The sequence below is a fragment of the Scatophagus argus genome, chromosome 16 (genome assembly GCF_020382885.2).
Source record: "Scatophagus argus isolate fScaArg1 chromosome 16, fScaArg1.pri, whole genome shotgun sequence".
NCBI lineage: Eukaryota > Metazoa > Chordata > Actinopteri > Scatophagidae > Scatophagus > Scatophagus argus.
The window spans coordinates 20,143,547-20,152,634 of NC_058508.1; positions in this window are offsets into that span (position 1 = coordinate 20,143,547).

Here is a 9,088-nt window from a genome sequence, read left to right on the forward strand (position 1 = left end):
CGTCCTTAATTTGGGAACGGCCGGCGAGTTAGCACATGGCTTATTTCCTTGTTGCCTTGGCAACCATGTCGTCGGTCACAAGATGTCCGTCTCGGTCGCCTTGCGATGAGCTGTGTGGGCTTGGAGGGGGCTTGTCAGCGTGTGTGTGTGTGTGTGTGGGCTGTGACGTGACAGTGATGAGTGACTGTCTCTTTTGTGTCACTCAGCTGTGGGTCAGCAGGCCTGTGAGCCACAGCTTCAGAGGAGAGCTGAGAGAAATCCACACAGTCACTGAAATAGCAAAAAGTGGGACACGCTCGCAGCCCGTGTGATTGTAAAGTGCCGATTAGCACAGAGCTTCTCTGAATGCTTTACAAAGGAAGGTATCGCGTCGCCGTGTGAAAGACTCTTTTTGAACACGAGTGAAGTGGTTACATCTTCCTGATTGCCCTGAGCGGACTGTGCAGCAGACCTCGGTGCTGGTGGGACGGCTTCAGAGCTCCATGGGATAAACTAAAACAGGAAAAAAAGTGCGGAAAGTTCAGAATAACTTTTCTTGAATCCTGAAAGGCAGACATTTGGGGTGATGCAAGGTTTTCATCCGACTGTGACCATATTGCGCTTTCAGTTACGGATTTGTGTTTGGAGAACAATCTGGGATGTTGCGGCTCGTGTTGGGATTTGGAGCGACTTCATGGCCTGGAGCGCCGAGGAAAACTCCCCTCCAGTTTTGTGATGTGCGTGGACTCGGGGACTTGTGCTGGAATGTCCTGAACCATCCGTAACTAGTAAAGGATGTGCTGACCCAGCAGCTGTGCTCCTCTGGGGGGACGGGCTCACACCCACCCCCATCCCCACCCTCACCCCCTCATCCCCATGTCCAGGCTCCTGGATTTACTGTTCATGGGCACCTTGGCTCAGCATCATAATCACACTCTGCTGTGTCTGATGTTTGTTTGAAGCTGGGCGGGGGCCACCAAGTACATTTCGGTGCTTTGAAGTGTAAATTCAGGTCTGGTTGGAGCACCGTATGGAGGGCAGGGAGGAGATAGCGACAGCCGTATGGATATAAGCTGGTGGTTTGATAATGCCGTTCATATCTGTCTGCTCCTGTGGCAGAAGCCCGGGAGGACGTGAGGTCAAAGCCAGCCCAGACTTCAGCAGTGGGGGTCAGAAGTTGTCAGGGCTCAGAGAGGTGAAGCCATTGCAGAAGTCAGCCCTGACCCAGATAAGCCTCCCCAGCCGAGCTTTGAATCCGAGTAAGTTTTTAAAAATGCAGGAAACGGTTGTAAACAGTCATCAATATGAAATAAACTTTTACTGGAGATATTGATTTTTCTTTACCCTTTTTTGTCTCCACCCACACGTGTCAGCCAGTGAAGCATGCTGCTTTTCTCATTGGTGCTGATTTATTTATCCGGTCTGGCCCTTAATACCCTCATTTCATGTCTGCTCTCATTTCTGCTCCCGGTCTCCATGAAACCAGCCTCACAAGTTATATTTTTACTCCTGATGCTCGAGAACGGCGACGAGTCCCACTCGCCGGGCTCAACAGCAGCCTCCGCAGTGTTTTTGTGCGGCCCGTCATGGCTGTGCCACGTTTACCGGGCTCAGCCGGCATGTAGAGCCTGCTTATACCACACAGTGGCCTCTGTCGCCTCAGGCCTCCCCACCCTCTGAGCCCAAAGGAAATGGAGTGACAAGGGAGGACAGGGCGGACAGAAATAGAGAAGGAGAAAGGGGAGATAGATTGAAAAGAAACGAGGATGACAGCAGGAATGAAAGATGACACTGAGAGGCATCCTGTCACTCCATATCTATGTAGGTTTTAATCTACATGTGCGAGTGTGTTTGCATGTGTGTGTGTGTGTGTGTGTCCATGAATGTAATAAATCATACACACACAGAGGCCCTGGCTCTGCACACTCAGTGTGTGTGTTTGTGTAATATCTGCATGAGTGGCATAAGTATGCATATTTATGCATACGTCCGAGTGGGTTGCGTGCGTACTCGTGTGCACTCGAGTGCGCACGCGATCCGTGTTTGTGTAGCTGTGTGTGCGGCAGAGATAAAGACATGAAGGAGGAAGGGCCGCCGTGGTGCTTATATGTCACCCTGCGCCGGAGGGGAAATGACTCCTCTCTGTCCCCGACCCGGCAGGAAGGCAGAGGAGGAGCACGGCTCACTTCTCCTGCTTCTCTGCCTTTTCTCACCCTCTCCTTCAGAAATGTAGCTAAAGCCTCAGTCACGGCCTCTCCCCCTCTCTCTTGAGTCACACACAGATATACTCGTTTGCTCGCTTGCTCACGGGAGCACACCCCCCCCTCCCCCTCCTTTTCTCCCCCCCAGAGTCGCGCTTCTCATCCCCTCAGCCCTCCTGTTCCCCTCCTCCGCTCTTCTCTATCTACCTCATGCTTCCTGCTTCTCCCCTCCCACCTTCTCCCTCTGCCATTTTTCACCCCCCCTGCAGCTAGATGTCAGCTTGTGATTCTGTATTAACCCCTTGATCCACACACACACACACACACGCGTGCACACTCTCTCCCACGCTACACCCCCCTGCACCACCACTGCGATCCCCTCTCAGGAAAATGGAAAACAAACCCAACAACAAACCAAGGCCTCTGATATTTCCTTCCCTCTGTTCAATTAAACATGGCCTCCATCTGCTTCTTTGTTTCGCTTCGGCTTCTCTTCTGCAATATTGACTATGGTTGTTCTTGTGATTGTTTCTTAAGACTGTGTTTTAACGTGTTATAACCACACATGTACGTATTAACACTGGAGGAACATGTCACGGGTGTGTGTGTGTGTGTGTGTGTGTGTGTGTGTGTGTGTATGCGTGGAGGAGGGTGGATTTGTTCTGCTTCAAGGTTCTGTGCCAAATCTTTTTCAGAACATTCAATCTCTGTTCATGTGCCATACTGAGAAATTTATGAAATAAAAATAACGTTTTTTCACAAAAGTCAAAGTGAGATTGGTGCTTCTTTGTGGCTGCAGGTCTGTTAACTGAAATCATCAAGACTTAAACACAAGCCCATGTGTGTCAAATCACTAGAGCGCAGCAGCAACTTGTGTGTCTGCAGGTTATTTTGCCTGCGTGTGTGTGTGTGTGAGAGAGAGTGAATTTCTGTGTGTTCTTGGTGTGTATGCTCGTCCACGTCGCTGTTGTTATTCGCAGAGAGCCTCCCCTTCCTTCAGTCAGCATCGGTTTTTTCTCAGTGTGCCGCAGCAGAGTTGCAGAGTGTGTGTGTGTGTGTGTGTGTGTGTGAGTGTTTGGAAGTCATTGTGTCAGTGTGTTAAAGCTGATTTGACACTGAAGCTGTGGACCAGCTGGCTGCAGGGTGTGTATCGTGACCCAAGCAGCTGACCTACGCCTGCGCCCCAACGTCTCCCCGTGTGTGTGTGTGTGTGTGTGTCGCTTGTGTTCATGTGGGTGCGTGTCTGTGCGTGTATATACGTGTTTGTGTGTGTGTTGGTCGTGGGATGTTGTTCAGCCTGCGGTGAACACTTAGCTCGTGCTAGCTGGGGGTTTGCCAAGAGGCCAGTTTCTGAATGCTCAGGGTTACAGTTATTGGTTTGCTGTGTGCACGTGTGCACGTGCGCATGTATGCATGTGCATGTGCGTGTGTGTGTGGGGATAGGGGTGCAGGGTGGGGTTGTTGGGGTGGTTTAGCATCGATTCACCCCGTCTTAACTGTGATTCTCCTGTGATGTTTGAGGAACAACTTGTTTTATTCAACTATTTCAATATCACAGCTCTGGCAGTTAACCGCCTGTCGATCAGCAACAAAGGCACTGAGCTCTGAAAGCGTTAGAAGTTATCTCAGTGAAGTGCCTTTCCAAACCTATCACTAAACTTTACTGCAAGCCTGCTGACAGCCCAGCACAACTATTATAGAAATCAGATATACTGGCTGTGTGTGTGTGTGTGTGTGTGTGTGCGAACTCACAAGCAGAGTTCAGTGTCCTTATTTGGACAATGTACATTATTACAAATGTCCTGGTTTAAACTGCTCAATAGCGTAATCTGGAATGAAACGTAATCAATGACTTGCAGCCTGAGCTACAAAGACCTCATTTGGCCTTGAATGCTATATGACTTGAATGAATGAATTTTTGAATATTAAACTGTGAGGCCTTCACGGTGAATGGACTTAGTTTCAGGTATAGAACAAGACTGAAGGCAGACACGTGATCCACGTGAACACGCGTGTCCACGGTGAACATGAACGAGAACGTCGGTTCTCACGGGGCGGCGGAGTGGAGCTAATCAGAGCGTCGCTATGACCGCTGCGTAAACAAACATGGTGTCTGTGGAGGAATGTGTACTGCTGTACCTGCAGCTCTACAGGGAGAAAACAGAGACAGACGAGGACATGAGAGAAGAGCTGATGAGGTTTCACATCTGATGCATGTGGAGTCGGACGCGTTCAGCCGGAACGGGTCAGCCGGCTCAGCCGACGGCTGCTTGCTTCAGGTTGCAGTTAGCGGTCAGTACAGCATCACATGGTGTCTGCATCGTGTCTGCGACGGAAGTCTAGTCAAGACATTTCACTCACAGCGCAAAGTGTGACCTCAAGACGAGATGCACCAACGAGATCGTGATTCATCCTGTGAGGACTGCGAATGTCGGAGCAAAATTCCACGGCAGCCCGTCAAATAGATGTTGAGATGTTTCAGGCTGAGACCAGACAGGACGACATCACGGTTAACACAGCTTTAAAAAGGAGAATGTTCCAGATGTCATTTTAATGGGTTGCATTCAGAAACGGGAGACTTGGATATGACTTACAGTGTGACGACTGGTGACTTGACTTTAAATTTCCCTTGAGCACTTTGCGCTTGGCCTGAGACGTATATTTGCCGTGAAAGACTTGAAAACAGCCCTGCTTTCACTTTGCCTTTATGAAAAATATAGTCACAACACTCTAACTTGCCAAAAATGCATAATTTATTAAGAAATCCAATGCTTCATCCTGACTTGGCTACTTTGTTATTAATATATTCACAATATACAAGTTTTCCTACATTTATCAGCTGTGCTGAGCTGTATTTTTTTACAGCCATTGTTTGACTCTACTGCATAAACTCCCATTTCCCTTCTAACAGCTTTTACATGTAAACCAGGAGCCATTTATTCTTTTTTTTCCCCAAAGCTGGTAATCTAGCAATTTAGTTTTTTTTTCTTTTTTTCTCTCTCTAAAAATTCAGTAAATTCTGTAATCAGATTATTGTAATCCAGTTACACATTATGTATTACTCCTCCAGCCTTTGTGTGGGTGTCTGCATGAGGAGCAGCAGCCACAAAAAAAAAAACCCAAAAAAAACAAAAACTGAAAAATGCAAACCAGCGCTGTCCTCTTTTTGCACGATGTCTGCACACAATCCGTGTTGAAACGCACGGGTTTGAACTGCAGGAGCGTCATGTCATGTGTGTTTCGCATACTAAAAGCACAAGTGTGGCACGTTCTCCGCACGGCTGCACGGCTTTCTGTGCCTGCTGCAGGGTTTATTATCAAGTGCTCCTTATTTTGCACAAGTCGTGTGCTGGGACTTCGAAACGCTGATGCCACACCACCTCCGTTTTGCGTACATGCTATCCGGGGTGCAGTCAGCGGTCGCGCTGAATAGATTATGCAAAACCACCTTACAATCCAAGTTTCGCCTCACCGACACTGGAATCTACATGACTCAAGGGGAGAGCAGAACGCACACGTTTGAGATTGGAACACGAGGCTGAAGCATGCAACTCAGTCACAAGGCGCTGTGTTTCTTCCTCAGACCCAGTTAGGTTAAAACACTTCTGATTGACTGGGGGGGTGTAGGCAGGGGGGGCTGTCAGGGAGAAATAAAAGGCAGTGGAAGGAGGAGGGGGAGGAGGAGGAGGGGAGGCTTAACGATGAGCGGCAAACAAGTTTCCGTTTTCTGCCTCCCCTTCTCATGAAAAGGCCAATTCTTTCAGTTGGCTGGAATCTAAGTGATTTCTCCCCCTGCTTCTCCCCTTCTGGGGCCTGTCGCATGTCACTCTCCTCCTCGCTGCCATTTGTCTCTGGTTTTCTGCTCCGGTGCTCATGCTGTGGCGGCGTTGGCGGCGGCGTCGCGGCTACTCTGAGAGGTGAGCTTCGTCTGGAGGTCAAGGCTGGCATCAGTCCTGAATGTGAAGGTCAGAGGCAGAAAAGGTGCCTCTGTCTTCTTTAATTCGGGCTCTCGTGATGAACGGTTCGTGTCAGCCTTCCACACACACCTGCTCCTCCTCTCGCCGCTCTCCCGTTCTGCAGTGATACAGTTGTGAAGTGTAACCTTGGAGACAGGGGCTAATCATCCATCCCATAGCTCCCCTTTCAATCCCTCTCCCTCCCACCTCCTCTCCACCTTTCCCCTCCTCTTCGCTGCAACAGGCTACTTAGGCGTTTCATTGGGTTTACAGTATTTTCTCAATTATCTTCCTACCTCCTTGCCTCCCCTCTCCGCTCCCTCCCCCCTCATCCTCCCCTGTCTTTGTTTGTCCTGTGGAAGGACGTTTGTTTTCCTGTGGGGGTAGAGGGGAATCGACATCGAGAGATGAGTTATTGATTGGAAAGCAGGTTGCAGGGGAGAGGTAATGCGACTCGGAGAGGGAGAGAGAGAGAAGACAGGATGACACATACAGCCTATGACACATCCTGCATACTGTATCAAGGCAGCATACCCACACATGTCGATGTAACATATGTCCCGTATGGCGTGCACACGCTGTTACATGTGCACACGATTAAAAAATTGTCACTCGTTGTGTGAAGGTCTTTGCGAGTCCGATGCGTAATAGATTAAGGGGCTCACGGTTGTCTGTGGGTGGAGAAATCAGCAACCCGTCCGGCTCTCTTAACAGTGATCATGAATGGTTTTAATCAGCTTGTTTTGGGGGTGTGATCAGCGACAGGAGGCCAGAAACACTTTGCAGGTCACTTGATCACCCAATAAACTAACATTCGTTGTGGCCGCATAAGTTTGGATGACTTTAGATGAACAATCCAGTCACTGGCATGTCGTGATGTTTTTTATAGGTTCTGCAAAGTGGAAATCATGACAGCTATTCCGAAAGTGTCGGCAAGTTTCACCTGAACTATTCCCCCAAACCATTTTCTGAATTTATCTGATGCAATGCTGAGTTTAAGAAGCACATTCAAGTGCTCTGGAGTTGAAATGCAGTGAATTTGCCCTCAGTTCAAACTCACAATCTTGTGCTGCTTGTTGTTGTCATCCTATCAGCTGTTTTCCATAATATGCTGATTTGTCCAACTCTTAGCTGCCTCGAATCGATTCTCAGCGGATGTTTTCCGGACTGAAATTCTTCTGCGAATTCACAAGATTCAGGGTAGCTTTGCGAGGCTACGCGTGTTGGTCAGGCTCAAAGCAATGCCGTTTGTTTCAATTCCTGAACGGCAACACACAGGGGACACCATTTTCCACCTGACTGCAACACATTTTAACTGCGCTGTTAAACACACCATAACATCATGGAAGAACATACACACTTTAGGCCGCATGTGGCGCACGTTCAAGGGCAGGTATGACACCAGCAGCTCTGCAGTTAGACAGAGCGGAGGATGTGTCATCCCGAGAGAAGGTCCAAAAAAAATCCAGCAAGCAACACGAGATGCAGTTTATAACATGGATTTATCCAGGGACACTATTTCACGCACAGCTATCCATGAAGAGATGTCTTTTTTTCCCTGAGAGCAAGCATATGTTCCGTCAGACACCGGTGGAGGCATCAACGTAACACCAGCCAACGCGAGTGTGTGAGTGTGTGTGCAGTAAAATCAGCTCTTCCAGGAGGCGCCAGAGCCTTGTGTGTGGTGCGCAGCGTTTGCAGCGTGTTGAGCGTGTTGTGATACGACGCCATCACAGGCTCGACGATGGGCTCACGTCCATCCAGACGCATCTGTTTCCATAGAGCTCCTCAAATCCTGACATCCCGACAGGACTCCGTCAAAGGAGACCGGAGCGTTTCGGCGGGCCGGATTGCAGCCTGCTATCTCGGATAATTATCTCTGATATTCGGCAGAACAACCGGGAGACAATCTGTACAAACACAAACACGATGCCATTATGGATGCATTATCATCCAGCAGTCAGGCAATCAACACGCAATGACTTGTCGCACAAACCTTCCAAATTAAGAGTCCCCTCAGGTTTCTTACACTTTGGAGATGACTGACATGCAAACAGAAGCTGCTTGTGTGGAGTGGAGTCAGCCTTGCCTCACTCCTCCCACCCTCAGCACCAACTTGCTCTCTTACTCTCCACTCTGTGTCTCCTGCTTACATAAAGGTGCTGTGTATGTTTCCCCAAGGTGAACTGACTGGCTCGATGGTGCACGCCGAGGCTTGATGGGGGGGCACTTGTAGTACATTTTAAAACCCGTGTACTGTGCGCCGTGCAGACCTCGTTCCTGCACATGGTCACTGCTGCCACCACCACTCCCTTCCATCCCTTTGCTGCAGCGCTAAACGATTCAAGTTGTTGCGGTAATGACTCGAGGCAAGGAGGCAACGGCTGAGGTGAATCTCTCTCTCTCTCTCCCCCTCAGTCTCATCAGTGTCTTCAATCCATCGATTAGCTACAGAGGACTACTGACAGGCAGCAGCCACTGCGGTCCTGCAGGATCGCCTGTGTGTGTGTGTGTGTGTGTGTGTGTGAACAACAGATAGGGATACAGACAGCAGACACGAGGTCAGAGTCTGCAGTCGTGCACACCTACGCGAGGGAGTGCGAGAGCCTTATTTACTCAACTATCGGGTTTATGGAGTCAACCCCCCTCAGCCAGGTTCTGATGTAGCTGCCTGCACCCTCAGCTCAGCTTCCCACCCCCCGACACACACACACACACACACACACACAGACAGGTGAGCGCAGTCACAAAAGTGGCACTCATGTGCATATGCAAGCATTTTTAACCATGCAGGGGCACGCCACCTCTGCGGCCCGCGCCGCACACGCTGGACCTGTTTACTCATGGGCCGGTGGTGCCAACAGTGGTGCCTAATGAGACGACATTATTTATAGTCCGGCGTGACAGCCACGGCCCCGCCATTAGACTGATAATGAGTCACTGGGATATTGA